Below are 25,611 nucleotides of genomic sequence, written 5' to 3' on the forward strand. Positions count from 1 at the left end.
AGCAATTGTGTGGTCCCACTGAAGGTAACTTACTGATGAGTAAGATGTGTTGATTAGTTATGTGATTCTTTTATAACTGCAGAGATTATATTTATAATATTTGGTCTCCTCTTGTGAACATATAAGCTATTTAAATATTATAATGTTAAAGCTTGGGTTTAACATGTGATTGCTTTGAAGGGAAATAATGGAAATATCAAAAATTTTGACCCCTTTTGGGATAGATCTGTGGGTTCATGAATAATGTAATGATGGAAGGATTGTTTTTGTACAAAATCTAGTAATTTGTGTCTTATTCTTATTGCTGTTTTGTTGGAATTAATAACACGTTGGAAATTTAAAGTCACTTAAGATCTTCTAATGGTTTTAAAAATTCTGAAAAGTAATGTGTATGTGAGGGGGCAGCAAGGTGGTATAGTGGATAGAGCACCAGCCCTGGAGTCTGGAGGACCTGAGTTCAAACTGGGCCTCAGACACTTAATGATAAGCTAGCTGCGTGACCTTGAGCAAGTCACTTAACCCCAATTGCCTTGCAAAAATAATAATAATACCTTGTATGTTAAGGTTGGCTAGTAGCCAAGCAAGTTTATATATAGAAGTTTCTAGCCAAATATGTGAATTGGGAATATTTTGGATATATGCATATATTCCAAAGCTGTGATTGTGTTGAAGTAAAAGCACCTATGTAATATGAGAAAGATAAACACAAGGAGCTTGATTTTTCTGTGACAACATTTAGCCTAATTGTTATGTGAGAATTTAGGAGATGATGGGCAATCTCCTGGCAAAAGGAGATGTTTATTGTAAAATACAAGTCTAGAAGGAGGGGTCTCTACTCAAGGGGAATCTGATTACACCATCTTTATAGAGAGCTGGAATGGATATGATTTCAGATAAAGGAAGGTGAGTCTAAAGATCAGCAGTCTCGAATAAGAGGTAGGAGAGGCATGTAGGGCCAGTCATAGTTAGAATTTCTGGTTTTAGCAAGGACCTAGGAAGGACACTCAGAGCTTTAGGTAGGGGATTCATTAATTGGGACCCCATTAAGACTACAATTGGAATTTAGTAAATTGGATGCATTAGAAGTTCCAATTAGGTAAAACAACTATTTTAGATCATGGGACTTTTAACCAATTTTTTTCTTGATGTCAAATACCAGGATGGTCAGCAAAAAGGAAATGTTACTGGGTCAATGTGTTGTTCGTGGAGCCAAGGAAGCCAATGGGCTGAAGATGTCAAGTGACAGAGATGTGCAGTTGAAGGGGTGGCTTTTCAGTATGGCCTGAGGCTGGACCCTTTTGACTTGATGTCCCCAAAGTAACATATGGATAATGTCTCACCTGTAGAATAAATCTGGCCTAAGACATCTGACTATCCATATGACCTCTGCCTGGACAATGACACTCAATAATTTTATCTATAAAGGAATTTTCCTTTGATGTCCTGGATCTTTATAGTAAAATGTTAAGCAAATCTAATGACAAAGTTCTAGGTGAATTGGATTTAATAGCCGGATAGGTTAGGTGTATGGCTCTGACACCTGCTATCAGCTACATGTTAAGATGGGAATTAAGTTTCCTTCATTTTTAGGTTAGAAGGGTAAAGAAGAAGAATGGGGAATTTTTAGGATAATGATAGTTTCAAGGGCTAGTTTAAGGGATGTGAGTCAGAAAAAGGAAAACCTATGGTATATTTAGGAATATTTGGGGAAGAAAAAAAGAATTCATTTTGTAATGTCCAACTCCCATCATTTTTTTTAGGTTTTTGCAAGGCAAATAGGGCTAAGTGGCTTGCCCAAGGCCACACAGCTAGGTCATTATTAAGTGTCTGAGGTCCGATTTGAACCCAGGTACTCCGGACTCCAAGGCCAGTGCTTTATCCACTATGCCACCTAGCCGCCCCAAGAATTCATTTTGGTTAAGAATGTTTGAGTCTTTATTGTAATGAGAGTAAAAGGTTAAGAAATGTATATGTTACAAGCTTAAGTTAATGTGGTCATTCTCAGTGGAGTTTACTCATGCAGTAAAACACTGATGGAAGTTTATTATGTTAAGCTTTGTATCTCAATATGACAGTGAGTAAGGCAAAAGGTAAATTGTAATAAGCTCCAGAATCTCATTGTCTTGTGATGAAAACATGAGTTTTAATCTGAGTAAAATGTTAAGCAGTTTCTTCACCAGGAGACAAGATTTCAACAAGTCACCTGAGCTGGAGAGGACTTTTTGGAACCAATTCAGAAGATGCAGAAGGACATGGGATGTCTCCAAGGGAGAAGAGAAGATAGAAAGAGAAATACTGAACCAGTTCATCTCCACCATCTCTCATGTGTGTACATTGTCTAGTCAGAGAATCTGTACCTGTAACTTCCCTTGATTCTTCTCCTCCTTATGCCCCTCTCTTTATGGAAAGGAGGAGGAGAGGCAGGTGAGGATGTTCTCCATTGAGAGTAAAGGAGAGAGATTGTTGGGTGGCATGGTTATGTCCTACGTGAGATTGCATATCCTATCTAGGGAGAGTCCTATCTCTGATGTAGACAATGGGGTATTAGTAATGATGGGAGGAGCGTCTAGCTGGCAGAAGTCATTGTCTTGTCTTTTGTGTGGCTAATTGTTGGACTTGTGGTAGTCCACAGCAGTTTGAGAATTGGCCTTGGGTGCCAGTCCCCTTGAGTCTGGCCTAGATTCTCAGTCCCTGCTCAGTGGTACACTGTGGCACAGGATTCTGGACCAGAGGAGAGAAACACCAGTGGCATATGATTGAGTCAGTTCAGGGTGACTAGGTTTACACCAGTCTGGACAGATTATTTACCCGGGGAGCAGCAAATGGTTGTGGACATGTCCAGAAGCAGGGTACACATATTCTGAGCTGTACAATTTACAGAGACAGGTGACTGAGACTCATGGGAGATATAATGATAGGACCTGGGATCCCTTGTCAGGATCCACTATGGTAAAGAAAATTGCTGCATATACCCATCTGCCAAGGGTTGGTCAGGGAGTTGTGATCCAGATTCAAGGGCCTGCTTCCTGGGCACAGGATGGGATTAGGGCTATGGAACCCCAATTTATATCCTGATTAGTTTCTAAGCTGTGGGGAAAACAATTAGCAATTAGACAGCTAAGGCCCTGGACTTGCTGACTAAGCTATGAAAACAAGAGAGAGACCTGCATTTCCCTCCAGGTCCCTTTGACTAGCTGTCTAGCTGTGCTTCTCTTCTGATGAATTTCTTCTCTCTCCCTCCTCCAAGAAGCCCACCTTGGTCTCGAACTGGTAATGACCTTTTTCACCTGAGACATCATGTAATACTTTATTGTCCCCATCTGGTACATGAATAATTGGTGTGCCTTACACATGTTTCTTCTCACCTCTCTTACTGTATGGAATAGAGATCTGGGGGGCTCCTTCTTGCTTCCATGTCTTCTGGACCTCTTGAGCAGTCAGCCTGAGGAAACCTATGAACCAGGATTTCTTAGAAGAAAATAGAAGTAGATGGAAATGCAGTTATCAATATTTTTTAAGTTCATGGAGCTCATTGCTGATATGATCCAAATAGGGAGGGAACTTTGGGGGGATCAGTTAGTCCAAGTCCTTCATGTTCCAATGAGGGAAGGAGGCACCTTGCTCAACCTCCTACAGAGGCTAGGGCAGAGCTGATTCTAAAATTGGGCTCTCTTGGCTCTCAGGCTAGACTTTCCCTAGATCGTGCCCTTCTCCTCAAGTCACCAAAGAGCCCCTGGTCTCCAGAGGGAGTGAAGTCAGAAGAGGTCTGTATTAAGAACCAGGAAACCTGCCATCCAAACTTGGTTCTACTACTCAGCATCCATGAGACCCAGGACAAATCTCCTTTCCTCTCTTGGACCTCAGTTTTCTCCTCTCTAAAATGAAGACAAAAAAGGCTTACACTGATGTGAATGGTTATGGTAAAAACACTTTGTAAATGATAACAAGCTATAATAGGAATTATCCAGGGTTCAAAACCCAGAGACAGTGCCTACACAGAAAACTGGCTTGGACAGATGGCCTCCCCTTCAGCAGTCAGACCAGGAGACAGAATTACAGAGATGCTACAGCTGAAAAATGATGGATGTGCTGTCCTGGCCCGCACCACTCATTCTGACAGATAAACAAGAGAGAAAGTCATCCTTTCATCTTCGGTGCATCTTTCCATCCAGACTCCTGCCTGACCTCCCGTGCTTGGCCTCTATGTGAAATTGTCTTCCCAGCATGATTTATCAAACATACACACAGACTCATCTGTCTGCAGGCACAGACTCATCCAGTCTATGTTTGCATCTGTGTTGGCAAGAGAAAGGAAAAAAGAAAAAGACAAACCAGAATGAAGAGAAGAGAGATGAAAGAAAGAATGAGAGAGAGAAGGAGGAAGAGAGAGATGGACAGAGAAGAGGAAGTGGGGAGGGAGAGAGGGGTGACTACAAAGTAGATGTCACCTGGGATCCAGGAGAACCTGATTTCAAATCTAGCTTCAGACACTTGACACTAGCTGGGTGACCTTAGGCAAGTCACTTTACTCTGACTGCCTCATATCCAGGACTACCATCAGTCATACTGATCCACATCTGGGCACTAGACCCAGATGGTTCCAGAAGAGAAAATGAAGCTGGTGACTTAATGCAGACCCCCCCCCATGTCATGGTCTTCTTTGAGAAGGGCAAATATCATCGTCGTCATCATCATCATCACCTGGGAGACAACAAGGACAAAGGAAAAGACAAGTAAAGTTGGAGGAAGGGCTGGGTACAAAAACAGGTAAAGAAATTGAGACAAGAACTGGAACAGAGGTAACCACAAAGACAGGTAAATCCTAATATACAAACACATTTATCAGAGATGTAGATAAGATACAACACACAAGCACACACATGTAACACCCAAATAGATCCCATTCCAAAGAATAGGACTTTGGAAGAATATACCTTATTGGAAAGAAACTAGGTAAAAGAGGGGTGAGGGACTAGGACTGTTTGTTAAGAAGATAGATTCATGAGAAAATCAAGAACTGAGGTGGGTAAGCAGTTTACCAGCCACTCAATAAGGATTTCCTATGTTCCAGGCACTGTCCTAGGCACAAGAGGTACAAAGACGTTGAAGCCATACCTGCCTGCTTTCTCTAACTGCACCTAACCCCCTTTGCTGAACTCTTCCTTACCCAGATGAGCTCAGGCTGCAGGCAGAGGATGACACCTGGGCTGCTAAAGTCAAGCTCTGCAAAGGCCAAGTCAACACAGGGAGCAGATGGTGGGGTCAGTAGACCTTGGGGACAGGGTCAGCTAACTAGTCTCATAGAACAGTCCAGCTTGCCATGGAGAGGCCGTACACCAACACAAGAAGAGGTCCCAGAATCAGCCCAGAGAAACCTCACTCTCTGCAGGCAGAGTTGGAGGTACCAGCTCCACTGTCTACTCCCAATTCTAGGTCCCAGATACAGGGCAACTGAGGGGCCCTGAAGCAGGGCAGGAGGAGATTGTAGGGTAAGGGGTGAACATAGGCCTGAAGCCACATACCTGACAAGGAGCAAATTCAAAATCAAACAGCAGGTCTTGACTCTGGTCCCAATTCTAGCCTTCAAGTAGAATCTACAATCTGTAAAAGAAGAACCAAAGGGAGGAAGATCAGATAAAAGAGAAACCTACAGGTCTATGACTGAATCTGCAGAACTTCCCAGCTGACTGATAATGGTGGAGTCCAACAGGAGTCTGTTGGAATATCCAGCCAGAGGCAAGTCAACAGGCATGTGGACCCAGGGCAGGAGTTTGTAGAGTTCAGAAAAGGTCAGTGAGCAGACTTTGCCCTGAATCAGACTATTTTGGAAGCACTAAAAGCTTGGAGGAACCCAGCCTAGGTTGTTCCTGAGGTTCCAAAGAAACAGAACTCTTAGAACACAAGAGGGAGGCAATTGGACTAACCCAGACATTCTTTCCAGAAGTCTAAAGATCCCAACCAAGTCAAGTGTTAGTTTGGAAGAATAAATAAATATAAAAAGAATCTCACCATTAAAAACCATGATGGGGTCACTGAAGACAGAAACCCAGAAAGAAATTACTCCAAAATGTCTACAAATAAAGGTTCAGAGAAAAACATCACATGGGCACAAATTCAACTAGAATTCCTGGGAGAGATTTAAAAATTAAATAAGAGCACTAGGAGGAGAGAACACTAGGGGGAAAGATAAGGTGCCATCAGAGCCAGCACAGGATTAGGATAATTGTGCCTGCATCTCTTTAGTTTGGCAAGGATACTATGTATGTGATAGACTGATAGAAAGTAGGAATGGGTAGATGTTGTTTACTTACACTTTAGCAAGCATTTTGCCCTGGCTGTCTCCTAGGCCTGAAATGCTGTTTCTCCCCCCACCCCAACCTGGAGAATTTCAAGACTTCCTACGAATTATAGCCAACATAACACCTTCTGCAAGAAATCTTTCCTGATTCTTCTTCATGTTAGTGCTTTCCCTCTTTTGACTTTGACTGTGTCTGATTTTTCCTGTCTCTTGTTGGTACAGAATTGCTTGCATATTGCCTCACCCACTACTGTGAGCTCCTTGAAGGCAGGCATTGTATTTTGCCTTTTTTTGAATCCCCACAGTGCTTACTGTAAATAGCTCCATGATGGAGTCAATTTGACCACTATTATGGGAAATATGGAGATGTGTGGGCATGATTTGCACACTGGTAAAAGCCTATGGAATGGCCTGAATGGACGGACCAAAAAAACAGTAATTTAACTCTTTCATATCTGTTTGGAAGGAGGTCTGTAGTGCTTCCTTCTTAAGTCATTTAACATTTTATCAGTAACTAGGTTAAAAGCGCAGATGGCACACTAGGTCAGTTTATGGTGGGGATAGTGAAGCCAGAGTGTAAAGAGCTCTTAAAAAGGCTGGAACAGAGAGATAAATCTAAGAAGAAGAAATTGAATTGGGATGTGCATAGTCTTACATTTAGGTTGAAAAATTCAACTTCATAAATGCAAGATGGTGGAAAACAGCTAGACAACAGTTCATCTGAAAAAGATCTGGGAGTTTTATTAGACTGGAAGCTGCCTATCAGCAAGATTATGATGTGGCAATCAAAAGAAAAAAAGAAACACTGCAGGTTTCATCTATTTTCTAAGAGGCGCTGTAATCAAGAGAGGACACAGTTCTGCCAATGTCTACTCTGCTTGGGTTCCACCTGGAACAGAGGAAGAAGCCCACAGAAGGGATGATGCTACAGGGGCATCTTCCTTACTGCAAGCATCAGCTTGTACCTCTCACTGCTTTCATTGGAGGAAAGACCATTGTCCGCAAACCTAGTGACGCATAAAAAGCAGCCAATGGGAGAAAATGAGAGCCTGGGAAGCAAAGCTTGGTCTCCTCCTTTTCCCTGGCAGCCTGTGCATGTGTGGGCCACATTCAACTCCCTAATGCTACCTTATGGGACTTTTGGCAGCTGGAAATTACATGTTTTAGATCTCCTCTAATTATGTACTTACCGAACAATTGACGAGAGTGCTTTCCGAGCAAGGAAGGCCATCTGAGCAAATGTGGAATTAGGAATTTTTTCAAAGGCATTATATCCAGTACTGTTGTTAATTATGTAATTAGAGAGTTATTAAGGGTGGGGATAGTTTCTGACATGATAGACCATGATAACTCCAATTTGCATGAGCCTGCCTTCAAGGACTATTATAATAGAATCCTAGAATTTTAGAGCCAACGAAAAAGAAGATATCTAGTCTGAAGCCATCAGTTTATGAATTAGAAAATGGAAAATCCTGAGAAGGGAAGAGACTTGTCCAAGGACACAGAAAATGGCAGAAAAATTGTGTTGGACAACTAACATTGGACTTGGATACAGAAGAGACCTAGGTTCAAATCTCACTGCTGACATTTACTGTGAGATTGTGGGGAAGTAAGTCCCTGAACTTCCTGTAAATTGAGGAATTTGAACTAGTTGACCTTTGAGTTCTCTAGCTCTGTGGTTCTAAGACTTGCAGAAAGGGTATAATCCGTCTATTGGTACTTGTTGGATTTGTGGCTGTATCCTCTCTCCTCTCACAGTCATCTTTAAATAAAGGAATAATAATAGTACCACCCTCAGGGGGTTCTGGTGAGGATCAGATGAGAATACTATGGCACAAAGTATCCCAGCTGGTTAAATGCGGCTCTCCAATTCCACTATGTTCAACCTGTTAACCAGCTTGGTACTCCCAGGCCCTCTGTGTCTGCTGGCCATGGTGCTGATCACTGCTTTTGTTATAGTGCTAAGGACAATACCAAAAAAGTCTTCAGATGTGAGTGCTATCAAACAACAGAATTATGTGACAGATAATCCACTAAGCCTTTGGTTACAATGATCATTCTGTAGTTTCATTCTTCACAGATTCAGTTGAATCCTACCTCCATTCAAAATCCTGTGATTCCATATTTCTTACCAAGGCAATGAACTTTTTTTGCCTTATATTTACAGATCATGGGTCAAAAATTGTAGAAGTGGGGAAGCTAGGTGGCGCAGTGGATAGAACACTGGCCCTGGAGTCAGGAGGACCTGAGTTCAAATCCAGCTTCAGACACTTAATAATTCCCTAGCTGTGTGGCCTTGGGCAAGCCACTTAACCCCATTGCCTAGAAAAAACTAAAAAAAAAAAATGTAGAAGGACCTTAGAGGGTATCTTGTTCAACTAAGTAAGAACTGGAAGCAGAATTTGAACCCAGGTCCTCTCTTGGAAGAGTGAGTATTCTTCCCACTGTACCACACCACCAGCTACAATCTAGTTCCACACTATTTTTCTAACTTTGCTTCCTATCATTTCACTCCATGCAACTTATATTCAAATCAAATCTGTCCCTTAAACATTCTCTATATTTTAGTCTCTGGAATTCAGATCACAGCCTTACCTTGATGTGAAATGTTCCCTTTCACTTGGGGAAATTCTTCCAATCTTAGAACCCAGCACCTCTCTCACCTCCAAGAAGTCATCCTGTATCACCAATATTATTAACAATTCTCTCTCCAGAGGCTTCCCATAGCGTTTTGCAAACCTTTGAGCTTAGCATCTAGGGTTATGTGGTGCAATTATACAACAATAATAAATGTGATAACTGCTGTTTATATTTCACTTGAACGTTTGCATACACTTTCTCATTAAAACCTCTGAATAATCCTGTGAAAAAGGCAGCTTACATTTTATTACTCCTGTGATACACCTAAGGAAGATGTACAAAGGGACAGTTATATGTCCCATCCACTAACGAGACTAACTGTCTTGCATAAACCTCTCAGCTCCTTCAATCAATCTTTAGATGATACACAAAGGCCTTCTCAATGGCTTTCCTAAAAGATGGTGTCCAGAACCTAATGCCCCAGGTGTGGTCTGAAGCAGTTTGAATGCTCCTGACCATGAAGTGAATAGGAGTCGGCAATGTGAAATGCTATGAAAGTGGTTCCCAACTTAGCCTTGGGCATTCATTGAGGTGAAGCATCTAGAATATGAGAGGTGAGGATCCTGCTGTCTAGGATTCTGCCAAAAACTCATTTGTAATACTTTATGGATGTGACTCAGATCCTGTCTAATGAAGGCATCCAAGATGTTTGGGGAAAATGGAAAAGTGAAGTGTCCATTAATGGAACAGGATGCAGGGGGTCTATGACGGGTGAGTTTGGGTTTTTAAAGCACTGTCAAATAGAAGAGACATTAGATTTGTTCTGCTTGATCTGAAGGAGCAGAACCAAAATCCACTGACGGCAGTTACAGGGAAAAATTTGCAACTCAGTGTTAGGATGTGTCTGAGTAATTATGAGGATAGTCTCCTGACCTAATGACCCCCATGTTTACCAGTGACATTTCTTATGCTCTTTGGCCACTTTATGGTCTAAGTTGATTCCTCCTGAATTTTATCAGGTACAAGAACCAGTGAAATGGTATGCTCTGGGTTAGAATTAAAGAATGAACATGGTCATCTGGGTAGGAATGAGAAGTCTGTGGAGATTCTGAGAAACCCTATTTAAAAAGAGAAGTTTTCATACAGCTCTATTATCTTAGTCCATTGGCTGGGAAATGTTTGGAAACATTATTTATTGGGGATAAGGGCTGTTTGAATGTGCCTTTGGATCCAAGCCTAATAGAAAAGCATTCAATAGAGATAAAAAGGAAGTCTCCCCTACCTGGTAATGACCAGGTTCTGACCTCCATGATTAGTCAGGAGACCAAACCCCTCTAGTCAGTGATGCTGAGAAACAAGAAGGGGACTTAAAGTGGACCCTCACAATGCTTACAGTCTGGTGGAACAAGAACTCTGAGTTGGGAGGGGGTTATGACCTTCATGTTCCCTCTGTATAAAAGAAGGGAGGATGGATCAGGAGATCTTTCAAGTCCCCCTCATAGCTACCTCTATCCCAAAGTCTCTTGGAGCACAGACATTCCTGAAGTTACTCTCAGCTTTGACTTGCCTTGTTCTAAGGCTCCTCCCAGCTCTGATATTCTTGATTCTACAATCTTCTCAGCTCCACAACGTTGTGTTCTCTGTCTACTTCTGATCCAAATATATTGTGGTCTAAGTGCCATGAATGTCTTCCTTTTTCCCTGTTCACCTTCATCTCTTCTTCTTGATATATTAACAGCCCTTCAAGATCCTTAAAGGCCTCCTCCATGAAATTGTCCTGTTCACACTAACTAGGAGCAATGTCACCTTCTCCTGATTGCAGAGTACAATAGACTCCTTGGATGTACTAATCATACTTTAATTATGTATTATCCTACCTCCCTTACCCTCATCACAGGTCCTATAGGACTATAAATTGAAGGAAGTTGGATGTCTTATGGTTGCCAATGGGCAGAACACTGAACTGCACACTGTGGACTTAATACACTCAGTTCTTAATGAATGAATTTGAAGATGGTCCTGCCTCCAAGGATGAGGTTAGATTACTGAGCTGCCATGAAACATTCTCTCTAAATGTCAGTCCCCCATCAAACCTATGAGCAGAGGTCCACCTCCTCTAGGGGTCTTTCTGTCATCACTCCAGACCATTTGGAGCTCTTAAATCATAGTCATGAACCTTGAAAGCCTGAAGGAATCTATGAGAAAATTGAGTCAATCCTTCATTTTTATAAGGTTGGAAACTAAGGTCCAGAGAGAGGAAGGACTTTCCCCAAGGTCATATAATCTGTTAAAGATGGATCCCCACACCCGATCCCAGTTCAACTTCCTTTCTTTTCTCCTCCTCTTCTCATTTATATGAATGAATGATACCCCAGGCTGTGAAGAACCAGCCCTTGGGAAGGGATTGGAACATGGGCAGAAAAAAGTGACCTTTCTGACTCATGGGCCCCAGGGTTTTTCTTGCTCTCCTAGTCTCTCAACCTTTTCTGACTAGTGCCAGACTTTGGGGCATCAAATTATGGTTTGAGTACTTCTTTCAATGACTGAGGTTTCATTGAGTATGTTGTAGAAGTGTGAGGATTCTTCCAACTCATTCTGTATTCCCAGTAGCAGCACTAGTCCATGCTTGGCCCAAACACCTCATGTTCTCAGTTTCAGGTTTTTCCAAAACACTTTTTAAGTGAAAGAGGGAGGGAAATGCCAGCTTGCAAAACTCAGAACTATAATGTGATCAAGTAAGGGAACCAGCCTCAGTCACTGGCAACTAAGTGACACAATGAGCAGAGGACTGGCCCAGGAGTCAGAAAAACTTGAGTTTGAAATCTGCCTCACTTACTAGCAGTATGACTGAATAAGAGGTCAATTAAATGATCCCATCTTCTGTTTTTCCATTCACACAATGTGGTAATAAAAGAACCTACTTTCCTGGATTGTTAGAGGGATCAGATAAGATAATGTGTGTAAATCATTGTTGCAAACTTTAAAGTCCTATTTATTATATAATAATATCCCTAATTTAAACATGATTTATTAGTTGGAGATCTCCAGTGAAAGAGACCTCTCTGTACCCCAAGTCCTTTCTAGATATGGGCACCTTTATTAGGAAGAAAATGTTTTCTGACTTCAACTCCCTCTGGATTTTCCATCAATCTAAAGTGTCTCTGGTACACCTGGTCCTAATGACCAAAGGAACTGTTTAGTGATTGTGCAGAGAGGGTTGTGACCAAATGTCCATTAAGAGCAGGTTATTCTTAATAGGAAACTGGGTCATTTGTTTTAATGGAAAAACATGTTCCTTCACAAATTGTTCCTGCCTTCGGTCTTTTCCTATTAATAGACCATTAATACTCCACAAATGTCTAATCATTTTCTAGGAAGGCAAGTGCAAAATATAAAGGGGAGAATAGGAATTGTTTAAGCTTTTTTTTAGGTTTTGGCAAGGCAATGGGGTTAAGTAGCTTTCCCAAGGCCACACAGCTAGGTAATTATTAAGTGTCTGAGACCGGATTTGAACCCAGGTACTTCTGACTCCAGGGCCAGTGCTTTATCCACTATGCCACCTAGCCACCCCTGAAGCTTTTTTTAAAAGTCAAAATTAGACAAAAGGGAAGGTGTGTTTACAACCCTGTGTCTCTTCTGATCATCAACTATGGGAGTGGATAGGGCTGTCAGTTCAGCTCGGCTCACATCTGATGGGGCAGGCTGGGGTCCCTCCTCTATGCATACACAGCTCTGAACAAGTGATTAACCAGCCCTCATAGGCTGACTTTTTTTTTAGGTTTTTGCAAGGCAAACGGGGTTAAGTGGCTTGCCCAAGGCCACACAGCTAGGTAATTATTAAGTGTCTGAGACCGGATTTGAACCCAGGTACTCCTGACTCCAGGGCTGATGCTCTATCCACTGTGCCACCTAGCCTCCCCATAGGTTGACTTTCACTCAACAAATTCAGCATTGAAGTGTCTCCTGAACATGAGGCTCCTTGACAGATGATGAGGAGAGAAAGGCAGACAACCACACAGACCCTGTCTTCTAGGAGATTCGAGTCTAATCAGACAAAGGACATCCAAACACAACTGCATTTGATTCAAGGCAGAAGATGACAGGGGCAGAGGGCAGATCCAGGTAAAGGGTTCTGGGCAACAGATACCTTAGCAAGGGCAGCAAAACTGCCTTCAGAACCATGCTGGAAGGTTTACAAAATATGTGTCTATCAGTTATCTCACTTTTACCAAAGAGCAAATTGGTGAGAGAATGTATGTGGGAGAAGAAGGATTTAAACCCAGGTCTTCTTTCTCCAAGTCCTCTGCCCCTGAATGTGCCATGCTTCAACTATTCTCAGATCCAGGAGCACCCTATGAGGTCTTCCAGTCCATCCCACCTGAAGCATTGGCTCTCATTTCCATCTGGGACCTCATCACTTTTTTTTTTAGATTTTTCAAGGCAATGGGGTTGAGGGACTTGCCCAAGGCCACACAGCTAAGTAATTATTAAGTATCTGAGGTCACATTTGAACTCAGGTACTCCTGACTCCAAGGCTAGTGCTCTATCCACTGTGCCGCCTAGCTGCCCTAACACCACCTAGCTGTCCTATCACTTCTGCCTTGAAGAATCATTCTAAGGGATTCCTCCAAAGCCCAATCCAGTTGCCCCTGAGAGAGGCAGAGAGGCAGACGGTGAATGTGAGTCAGAGATCCAATGTTGAGGGGCAAGGAAGAAGGAGGCACACAGGAAAATGGATTCTGGGTGGGGTTGGGGTTAGAGATTGGGGAGGGAAAGGCAGGCAAATTTGAGCTACACTGGATTGGGACTAGAATAACCATGTGAGAAGGCCACATAAAGTATGGGCAGCACTCCAAGAAGAAGGGCCTAGAAGTAGATCCATGGCAGGTGAATGGAAGAGAATTGGTATGTCTAGAGATGCTATCATCATGTTAACAAAGATTTGGGGGCAGCTAGGTGGCACAGTGGATAAAGCACCGGCCCTGGAGTCAGGAGTCCCTGAGTTCAAATCCAGCCTCAGACAATAATAACCTAGCTGTATGGCCTTGGGCAAGCCACTTAACCCCGTTTGCCTTTCAAAAACCTAAAAAAACCCCCAAAAAATGCCAAAGATTTGGATTACAAATATGAGTGAAGAGAAATCCAGCTCCTGGTTTCAATGGGCTCAAATGAGAGAAGACAACATCTTCAAGAAAGCTGAAAAAGGAAGGAAGAGATAGGGGGCCTACCCTCATGGGGATGTGATGGAGCAGAATTCTAGAGCTGGGAGGAAAAAGTGGAGAGGAGTGAAGAAGCTGTGCTTATAAAAGAGTTGCTATAGATAAAGGCAAGTTTCAGGGAAAGTCAGCCTGAAGGCCAAAATACAAGGTAGTCAAGTCAAGGGAGTACTGGCACCCTGGACAGCTCCATTGCTGGGCTAATTTTTGCAGAAGCAGCTTTCAACCCGAGGTGTCCTATTTAGCCAATATTCAGTTCCTCAAACAATTATTATCGAGTACAAAGCCCTGTACTCTACACAAGTACCTTTGTCTAATCAGGGTATTGATCATTCAGATCAATCCCCAGAACCACAGAATCTCTGCCCTAGAGGGGACCTTGGAGTCGTCTGCCACGGCCCACAAATGACCAAGAACTCCCTCAATAATGCCTTGACCAATGGGCATCGGCCCTGGGCTTGGCAGGGAGTTCACCACCTCCTAAGATGGCCCATTCTCACTTGAGTTAGGTCTGAACATTAGGAAGACTGGTTTATGTAAAGCTCACCTCTGGGGAAGTTTTACTTCGCCCAGTACCATTCTCTAGTCTTTAACACTTAAAGAAAACTATTGTGTTCTCTCTGCCCCTTCTGATCTCCAAGCTAAATATACCCCATTCCATCAACTAATCTCAAGGATTTAAGGGTAACAGTCAAGAAGAGGGTTTTTGGCTTGGTTTTTTTTTTCGTTGTTGTTTTGTTTTTTTAGGCTAAGAGTACCTGGGTGTGTTGTGAGGCAACAGAGAATGAGGATACAGAAAGGGGAGCTGAGAGAGGAGAAAGAATAGCTGAGGCCTGCGAGAGGAAGTGAGGGGAGACACTAGAAACTCCAGGGAGAGGGGCTGGACTTTTCCAGGAGAAGAGCATTCTCTTCATCAGAGACTAAAGGAGCAGAGAATGGGGGATTCAATAAAAAGCATTTGAGAGGCAGAATGTTCTCTATTTTCTCTGTAAAGTATGAGATCCAAGCTTCTTCCCAAAATCAGTTCCCACCTTTTAATATCAATATTTTGCTATCTATGAATCATAGAATGCAACAATCTTCCGAAAATTAAAAAGCACTCTCATGAAGACATGGGAGGGGGAAGGAAATGAGGAGTAGGCTGTGACACATAAGAAATAAGGACCCAGAGGAAGGGATATCGCCTATAAAATGTGTGACTGACACAATAGGTGTGCTGCTCTTATGGCAAAGAGTGGCTGAGGTTTAGCCCAGGGATGGCAATGAGATCCTGCTGGGGTCAGAAGAAATCAGTGAAGGACCCATCATGCCAGGTGCAAGTCAGTGATTTGTTTCTTCCATCACAAAAGAAATGAAACATAAATGAATTATCAGTAGGTAATTATTAAGCATCTACCATACCCCCAATACTGAATTAATCTGATGTTTAGGATATAGATATTTATAATAGAAGCAATAACCTTGATAGATTTATATCCTCCCCAAGACAAAGTTCTATAACTGGAGCTGCTAAACAAATATTTCAAATTCTCCACCAACCTGTACAGTCTCTGCAATAACTCAGGGTTCAAACAGTCACATTTGGTTCATCTTCCTACTCTTGGTCATCTTATCCTCGAAGAAGGGTGCAGTTACAGGGAGTACCTCCCTCTCAGTAACAGAACTCAATTCAATGACTTCTGACATCTTGAATTCACAGGGTTGCCCCCAAGGCTCGGGAACACTCATTTTATAACCACTGTTCTGTCACCTGTGTTCAGGGAAAGAAACACAAATCAGAAGAGATAAACTTGAGGCTGAGGCTCAAGCTTACCCCCGAAAGTGCATGTTCTCACTATCACATGTATGTAACCACCAGAGCCTCTGCTGGAGAAGGTTTGAGTGGAGGAATCCCTTCCCACCCCCATAAATGGAAATATAGAGGAGGACAGGCAGAGATCCCAGTGATATATGCAAAAGAAAGGGAGACAGAGACAGAGACAGAGAGATAGAGAGTTTGGCCTTTCCTTTTAAATTCTACTGAATGGGCAGCTATAGTATAAAGATCTATGGAGAATGAGATCCAGGAGAATTATAATCAGAAAGAGAGCAAAATCTTGGAATGTGATGAACCACGGCAGAACTCAAAGTGACCCTGGGTCCCAAGGGAGGCACAGTCCACACAATCATCCAGTCTCATCCCCAGATGGTAGACATCCTAGCTTTGGAGAAGCAGGGGCAGTGGGACAACAAAGTTACACTTACATGTACCTAAGAGGCAAGAGCAAAGGGAGATAGTGGAATCTCTCACCCATATGGCCCCAGAAGAGGATGGTTTCACCTGAACCAGCTTCCTGTTGAGGTTCAAGAAACAATCTAAGGAAAATTACTTTGGCAGCTATGTGGACCACAGATTGGTGAAACCAGAAGATCATTTAGAAGACTCTTAAAAAAGATAAAATAAAGTGCTTGGAAATAATCAGTCTTTTTTTAAGTTTTTTTTGGGGGGTGGGGGCAAGAAATGGGGTTAAGTGGCTTGCTCAAGGCCACACAGCTAGGTAATTATTAAGTGTCTGAGGTTGGATTTGAACTCAGGTCCTCCTGACTCCAGGGCCAGTGCTCTATTCACTGTGCCACCTAGCTGTCCCAAAAATCGTTCTTTTAAAGAAGATTTTGGGGGTTTTGGAGAGTTAGCCAGATTAAAAATCCATCTCATCTTGCACCTCCAAGCCATCTTTGATTCAGAATATAGCTGATATTTAGGGACAGCTCAGTCATTCGGTGGATAGAGTGCTGAACTGAAGTCAGGGAAACGAGTTCAAATGTGGCCTCAGACACTAGTGTGACTCTGGGAAAGTCACTTACCCTCTGTTGGCTTTAATCCACTAGAGAAGGAAATGTATCCTTATTAAAAAAATTTATTTTATATTTTATTTTACACTTATTTTAATTTAAATTTATTATTTATTTTTTATTTTATATTAAGAAAAATCCCACAGACAGTATGGTCCGTGGGGTCATGAAGACTTGGATTTGACTGAACAACAGCATCCATATCTCCATTGCGTAGATAAAAGAGTCTTCAATATGTGAAAACCTTCAAGGAAATAATGTATGTTTACAGGGTAGTCTTTATTTCATACTAGATATAGAACACTACAAAAGATTGCATCACCACCACCACCCACACTCTCCTCCTTCCTCCCCCAGTGGAGGCTCTCATCCTACCAGATCTGGTGCAATGGTTGCCGATGGGCCTCCCTGGCATATATCTCTCCCCACTCCAGTCCACCCCTCCTTTCAGTTGCCCAAATGATCTTCTGAATGTGCAGATCTGACCATGTCACTTTAGTGGCTCCCTAGAACCTCCAGATTCAAATATGAAATTTGCTATTTGGTGCCAAAGCCTCCATCGCCTGCCCCCTTCCCACATTCCTAGGCTTCTTATATCTTACACCCTCCTTTAATATTTTCTGAACTCCAATGTTACTCCTCCTGTCCTCAAACATGATCTTCCATCTCCCGACTCCAGTCACTTCCATTGCCTTATCCACCATTCCTGAAATGCTTTTCCTTTTCATTTCTGCCTCCTGACTTCCCTGGCCTCTTTCAAGTCCCAGATAAAATTCTGCTCATGACAGGAAATCTTTCTTCCTCTCTCTTAATTCTAGTCTTCTCTTTGTTGATTATTTCCAACTGATCTTGTACATGGCTTGTGTTGTTTGAACTTATGTTGTTCCACCCACTCCCCATTAAACCATGAGCTCCTTGAGGACAGGAACTGTCTTAATTTTCTTTGTATCCCTAGCACACAGTAGGCATTTAATAAATGTTTATTGTTAGACTAACAATAGATTTAATTCTCTTGCACCTTTTGAAAGGGGAAAAAAACTAGGTGGTTGAAGAGGTCTATAGGAGACCGGGATAAAAACAGAGACTTGAAAGGACACCCAGGAGGTGGGGCAAAAGATTAGTCAGAAAAAATCATCTGAGATAGATGAGAACTGGGAGATAACAGGAAGGAGAAGGGAAGGAGACAAGCCTTAATTAAGCACCTACTATGTGCCAGACACCATGTTAGCACTTTCTAAATATCATGTCATTTGTGTCTCGTAACAATCCTGAGAGGTAGGTGAAATTATCCCCATTTTACAGACAAAGTAACTGAGGCAAATAGAGGTTAAGTGACTTATCACTAACAATATCCTGGAAGTCAAGAAAGGAGAAATTCTCAAAAGAGAAGAACAAGTCAATCCTACCCACATGGAAACATGAACTTCCTGAGGGTGAGAACTGCTTTGTGGCCCCTCGTTTGCCCAATAATGCTCCCTCAAATGGACCCACCCAAGCCCCATATAGACAACACTGTTCTAGCCCTCCCTATTTAAGCAAAACAAAGTCAGATCTTACACTACACTTGCAATGATCAATTGATCCATTGAGGTAAAGTCAATGTTGGTTCCCAGTTATAGAACCTCTCTGCCTACAATCTAATGAGAAGTCTGCCCATCCTTTAATGAGAATGCACACTGCAAGGGTTACTGAGTAAGAAAGAGCAAAACAGGAGCTCTTCTCCAAACTCTTCTTTGGCTTTCTTTGTTAGAATATTCCTCAGACTCTTGCTCCTCATTCATACCCCACCAGAAATCTGGGCACGTTTCCCAAAGGAAGCCTCTCCTGACGCCCTACTTGTTTTGCTCTCTCAACCATCCCTCTCTGGGAGATTGTAAACTTCTTGGATTCTGGACTATTTTTCCTTTTGATATGTGGCTCTGTATTGCTGTAACACCATGTTGCCTTGATTACGCGGGAAAGGTCACATCGAAAAGGCTCAGGTCTTCCACTGTGCCCAGAGCAGCACCAGAAGTCATGTTTCGTATACAAACAGGACACTGTGTACAGACAGTTTTGGAAGAGGCAGTGAGAAGGATCTTTGCACAACACTCCCCTCACTCTAATCAACATATTGTACATGTCATGTCATCATTCTCTCGATGTCATGGTCTTCTTCAATTAAGGAGGACAACAATTGTTATCAGTCATACCCCAGCCACTACCCTGGAGCCTGGCATATAGAAAGTGGCATGCATTTAATAAATGTCCCTTGAATTATTATTAACACTATTACTTGTAAATACTATAAAAACCTAAACTGTCCAATGATCAGTAAATCTTTATTAAGCACCTAGTGTATGTTAAGCACTGGATAAAAATGAAAGAGGCCCTGCTCCCAAGGGGCTTGCATTCTATTGGCAAAAACATCACATACAGATCAACACATACCAAAAAGATCTATAATAAGTAAAAGGCAAATGATGGTAGGCAAAGAGGTCTTAGCACGTGTGGCTCCAGATGCCCATGTTCCCCGGTCACTCTCTTCCTCATCAAATTTCTTCACTTTCATGTCTCTGTGTGTTCACTGAGGCCAGGGAATGCTTCATCTTCATCCTTGTCTATTTAGAACCTGAGATCAAGGGGGGCTTCATGTGAAATCTGAGGATCAGGAGGTCCTGGCCGAGAAAATTCTCCCAGTGAGTCTTGGCTTCCCCAACAGTGACATGGGGAGGTGAATGTTTACTCTGGTTTCCCCATCCCCCCACCCAGGGCTGTTGTGAAGATATCACCTTGCAAACCTTAAACTCCTTAGAACTGGATTTAAGGTCTAGGTGCTAGGTCTCAAGATGCTTCCTTGCATCACAAGGGTGTAGAGTAGCCTTTCAGCAGCAGAGGACTCAGAAAGCTTCCCTCCCCGCCCAGCATTATTGAATAGGAGACATCAGGAAAAGCTTTCTGAAGAAAGTGGCATGTGCATGGGATTCTTAAACATGGTTAGGAATTCAACCAATCAAGAGAGGAGCTACCAAGAACAAGGAACAGAGAAGAATGCATAGGGAGGAGTGACAAGTCATTTCTCCCATTCATTCTAACTCAAAGCAAGGAGGGACTGAAAGGCCTTTTTTTCTCTAACTTCCCCATTTCCCATTGTTCTTCTGATAGATCCAGGTCCCCTTAATATATAATGTATGAGACACTTCCTCTCTCATCTCTGCCCCTTTTGATAAGCTGTGCCTTGCCTGGAATCCTCTCCATCCTCACCACCATTCCTTGGAACTCCTTGCTCCCCACAAGGTTCAGCTCAAATACCCTTTCCTTCAGGGGCTCTTTCTTGCCCCACCCCCATTTATTAGTCCTTCCACCTCTGCAAATCACTTTTTGGTTACTATACATACACATACACATACACATACACATACACACACATACACATGCACATGTACATACACATATATATTTCTATGATATTTACTTCTCTATCTTCATGGTGAATTTTCCACCCCCACTAATAGAATGTGAGCTTCTCCAAGAGGACCATTTTTTTTATTTTAGTCTTTATATACCTAATATCTGGCAATATCAGTTGCTTAATAAATTACCCCATAAAAGCCCCCAGGAATCTAGAAGCAGAATTGGCACTGAGGGCCCCGACTCCCAGGCCAGGGCTTTCTCCACTGTCCTACCCTACCTGAAAGAGGGACAGAATAACATGGGATTTTAAAAATCCATTTATGTCATAACTTTAATATCATCGAGTTATGATTTTCTTTGGGAGAAAATATTATTGCCCATTAATTATGAACATAAAACAGGAAAGAAAGATTCTCTGGTGATCGATGCTATATGCAAACGCTCTTTGCAAATAAAATAACCAAGACCATTTTGTTTTGTCACCACAACTCACAGGCTGCTACTCCTTCCAATGATGTGTGGAGCTCATACCAACTCCCAGGCGCCCTCAGGCTCAACTCAGTCAGCGGGATCCTTCAGAGAGGGAGAGAAAACAACAGACACGGTGCATCCATGGAGATTTAGTAACACTCCAATGAGTTATAAAAACACATGCAGGCAAAGCTTCTTCTTGGCCCCAGGGAAGGTTCTTCCCTTCTGTCCGTGACTAGCCGGGGCAGCCTTGGGGGGCTCCAATGGGCCCCCAAACAGACCTCAGAGTAGTTTCACAAGGGAAAGCATTGCTTCCTCTGGGATGGGAAGTACAGAGCAGCAGGAAGGGAGGTTTACCTAATGCCATAACCCCAGGATAGTTTCTCCTTCTGAGAGGTTTCTGTGGCTTCAGATGCCCATGCTCCCCAGTCACTCCTTCCATAGTCAAATTCCTTTGCCTTCATTTCACTGTGTATTCATTAAAACCAGAGAATGCTTCATCTTCATCTTTGTCTATTCAGAACCTAGTTCAATGCCAGACTCATTTAAATTGAATTGTAATATGGAATATTCCAGATGGAACTCTGGGATGTCTTGGGATGTCAGACCTGGATTATTGAGTCAGTCACTTTTTCATTGGAGAGGAGGAAACTGAGGCCAACAGAGGCAGTTTATCACATAAAAGTCCCAGTTTCCAAGATTCTTCTACCCACTACCTACACTCCTTCTGATGAAAGAATGGCGTTTGACCTCATTTCTTTGCCTTGATTCTTTGTGTTCAGTCCCTGAAATCTTCCCTGAGACAATTAGAAATCCCCCCCTGACCATCTCAACCTGTGCTGCAAGAGATTAAAAACCAGGAGCTGCCTTGTGCTTGGGGCTGCCCAGGAAGCAGGGTGGAGCTTTGTGTGGCTTCCTCTGTTCCTCTGGACATGATAGCTCTCAGTGGGGCAGAAGATCATCTTGGCTTTAGAAAACAGATGACAAATTGAGCTCATAGTCATTGCAAGTCTCCAGAGCCCTTTCAAGTCTTTCCATACTCATATATCTTCTCCTTGTGCAGTTCATTTTTTAAAGCCTAAATGCATTTAGAATCTTCTTCAGAAGATTTTGAATCCAGGTCTTTTGGTGTCCACTCCATGTCCTTTCTGCTATCGTACCTTCCTTGAAGCTTCGACTCTCAGATAAATCAGGTATCCCCAAGTAGTTAGGAGTCCTGGAGCAATGTGGTACCATTTTCTGGACTTACCATTAAGAGGCACCAGAGTTCAAATCCCATCTCTGACACTTGCTAGCTAGCTGTGTAAGCTTTGGCAAGTCACTTAGTCTATTTGCCTCAATTTCCTCATCTATAAAATAGGAATAACAATAACACTCAAACCATGGGGACACGGTGAGGATCAAATGAAGCTATGTTTATAAAGTGTTTTATACCCGATGGGGCTGTAGAAATGCCAGCTGTTATTACTATGAGCCTCCCACCTGTCAGCTAAAATCACTTTGTGCTTCACCGTCCCCAGCAGGGCTGGCAGATACTACCATCAAGCGTGGCTACTCCCCAGCACCAGAGCTCGAATGATGAAATGAACCAGCCCGTATTCTCCCATCATGACAACTGGTGGATCAGACATGTGACAGACTGGGAAATGGATCCGCGTAAGTGTATATGACACATCTCTCAGGAGATGGCTACTGCTCCCCTGGCCCATTCCCTCGGCCCTTGCCCATTCATTGCAGCCAGGGTCCAAATGCAGCAAAAAGATGGTCTCTAAGTGGTGCTCCCTCCCAGGAAATCATGGCCTGCATCCAGAGAGGGGAGAGCGGCAGGAAAGACAACTACTGGGTTTTCCTCTTTCTCGGGTCCTTAATGGCCCAAGTCCAACTCACAGTTTCATTTCCATGAAAAGTTTCCATTTCCCTTCCCTCTCCCAAGAAGAGCACCGGAGGCTGATGTCAGTGGGGGCTTGCCAGCCTCTGATTCAAGCTCTCATTTCAACTGAAGCCAATTACTCCAACTGCTGTGATTATCTCTCAGAAAGATGGTATGAATCCCTTTCTGAGAAACTTTCCAAGAGTCAGGCCTTGGGCAGAAAGCTGAGGGAAGAAGAAGACAAAGAGAACTCTTAGAGGCAGTCCATGGTATAGGCTAGGCACTGTTGATTCTCCTCACTTGACAGAGGAAGAAACAGAGACCCAGAGTAGACAGTGGAAAGGGATGGGGGAGGGATGGGGCAAACAAATATGATCCTTTGAATAAATCTAAATAATGTTCCTAATACAAAGTGACCTTAGATTGAGTCTAGGTGCTGCTATTCACATATATGACTTTGAACGCATCATTTAAAGACTCCATGTTTCATTTTCATCATCTGAAAAATTAGGTGCATGGATTAGTACAGGGAGAAAAGCTCTTTGTAAAGTGCTGCAGGAGAATGGGGATCTCTTCGGGCACCATCCAGCCTAGGGCCCTATATATATGAGCTCCTAGTAATGCTCGGTGAGGACAATAGGGGAAATTATTCAATATTCAAGATTCTAGATTGGTGGAAAGTACCAAGGTTTCCATCTCTGTTCCAGCTGCTCAGATAAATATGAAAGTGAGGAAACTTCAAAGATAATGGTCTCTCTTAAAAATAAATAGGATGAGACATCCCCATATTGGGGGCCCACAGATTGTTGCTAGATTAGCAGTAACAATAACTCACATTTTTCTAGAGCTTTGAGATTTGAAAAGGTTTCCCCATAGCTGTACCATTTTTTCAGATGAGACTACTACCCACCACACCACTCTGCTCCTTTGGGAGCTAGAAGCTAAAAGCACTGAGTGTGGTAGAGCCAAGGTATCCCACCCTCTATGCCCACCACAAGCATCCTTTCTCACTGAAACAAGGACATTTGAGAGAGAGAGATGAAAGACCTAAGGCTGCTTTGGGACTTTCCCAAGCAAGATATATAACCTAACTCAATTAGTGAAGACCAACCCTGGAGCCAGCTCTACTTGTCTCCGAGAAGACTCACAGTGATGGTGAATGGGGGTGAGTCTAGGCCTCTAAAGCTGGCATTAAACAGGTCAGTGTTCATCATAGGCTATTATTTTTCCATAGCTTGACTCTTGCCTTTTTCTTGATTCTACTAGAATCCAGATACCAAAATGAGCCAGTTCTGTCTGGGGGAAGGTGGTCTCATAAACAAAGAAATATGAGTCTCGTAAAGAAGTGCAACTCCAACTCAGAGTGCAAGCCAGGATGTGAAATGTGAAAGTGGAATCAAGATTCCTGGGAAGTAAGCTTCCATTAGGTGTTCACTCACAGTGTCTATATTCTGAATCACCTTTGGGAATCTGAGAAGGGAGTCAGTGCCAAAAGAATGAGAAAGGTGGGGGGGATCATCTTTCTCTATAGATATAATGGCGGAAAAGGTTTTTTGTGTTTTTGGGGGGGGCTTGCAAGGCAATGGGGTTGAGTGACTTGCCCAAGGTCACACAGCTAGTTAATTACTAAGTGTCTAACTCAGGTCTTCCTGACTCGAGGGCTGGCGCTCTATCTACTGTGACACCTAGCTGCCCTGGGGGAAAGTTATTTTAAGAGTCTAAGGGCTATCACTGAACTGAATGGTCCTCAGTGTCCACCCAACAAGGGATGGGGGTCAGGAAGCACTTCTGAGACCATTTCTTATACTGAAATGTAAGATCATAAAGAAGTGGCATGCCCTCCCTCTCTGCACCCATGTACCTACAGGTTGCTAGGCTGCACAGCAGAAAGGGCACCAGATCTGGAGTCAAGAAGATTCATTTTCATGAATTCAAATGTGACCTCAAAATGTTACTAGCCATGAGACCCTGGGCAAATGGCTTAACTCTGTTTGATTTATTTCCTTAAATATAACAATGAACTGGAGAAGGAAATGAAAAACCTCTCTGTTATCATTGCCAAGAAAACCCCAAATGTGATCACAATCAGGCACCACTGAAAAATGGTCAAACAGCAACAGCAAATGTCACCTCCCAAGATGATATGAGAAATATGTCTTGCAGTGGAAAACCAAAAATCTAGGCCCAGATCTCAGTTTTGTTGCTTGATGCCTTGAAAGCTGTGGACCTCAGTTTCTCACTCTGTAAAATGAGGAGATTAATCCAATGGTCTGTAAAGATCTGTTTGCTCTAAATCCAATTGTCTTATTGGTACAGTGGGTTCATAAGGAAAGTTTTCCAGGAGCTATTCCAGTGCCATGATCCTAAATTAAAGGCTCATTGGATAGAGTTAACTAAATAACCTGGCTATTTAGATGTCTTGGAGCCATATTAGAAATTGTGGGCACATGCACACACAAAACACACACACACACACACACACACACACACACACACACAAGCAAGCATAGACACAGACAGAGAAACAGACAGAAAAACGCAGAGAGAGACACAATCACAAAGAGCATGCACATGGGGGAAACCCTTTAGGAATGGAGTCTAAATCTAACAATCAGCATGTATTCTATATGGGAGAGAAGAAAGACAAATTACTTCATGAATAAGAATTTAAAATTTAAATCAAAATTTTAAAGTTAATTTCAATTTTTAAATCTAAATAGGATCCTAATGTAGTTTCTTTTAAAAAATAATTTTGTAAAAATTCATTGTAACTTGATAAATGTTTAAAAGTTCTGAGATATGGAATGTAGGATATAAGTTTGAATTATATAGTATATAATGTATTCAACCAATCAACAAATGATAATAATAATAGCCACATTTATATTGTAGTTCAAGGCTTAGAAAGTATTTTAAATCCATCATTTCCTAATAGCCCTGTGAGGTAAATG

General features: G+C 42.5%; 1 long non-coding RNA gene across 2 annotated transcripts; it reads right to left on the reverse strand.

Annotated features, from left to right (window-relative positions):
- Positions 1–526: 526 nt before the first annotated feature.
- Positions 527–24,555, reverse strand: LOC141515555 (uncharacterized). Of its 2 annotated transcripts, XR_012476353.1 has the most exons (4): positions 20,813–24,555; positions 15,634–15,844; positions 5,523–5,601; positions 527–3,875 (listed from the first exon to the last, which is right to left on the reverse strand). It is a non-coding gene; the product is annotated as an uncharacterized LOC141515555 (long non-coding RNA). The 2 variants fall into 2 exon arrangements; XR_012476354.1 differs by lacking the exon at positions 20,813–24,555 and having other exon boundaries at positions 15,634–16,773.
- Between the last annotated feature and the right edge of the window lie 1,056 nt (positions 24,556–25,611).

Source organism: Macrotis lagotis, chromosome 2 (assembly GCF_037893015.1).
Source record: "Macrotis lagotis isolate mMagLag1 chromosome 2, bilby.v1.9.chrom.fasta, whole genome shotgun sequence".
Taxonomy (NCBI): domain Eukaryota; kingdom Metazoa; phylum Chordata; class Mammalia; order Peramelemorphia; family Peramelidae; genus Macrotis; species Macrotis lagotis.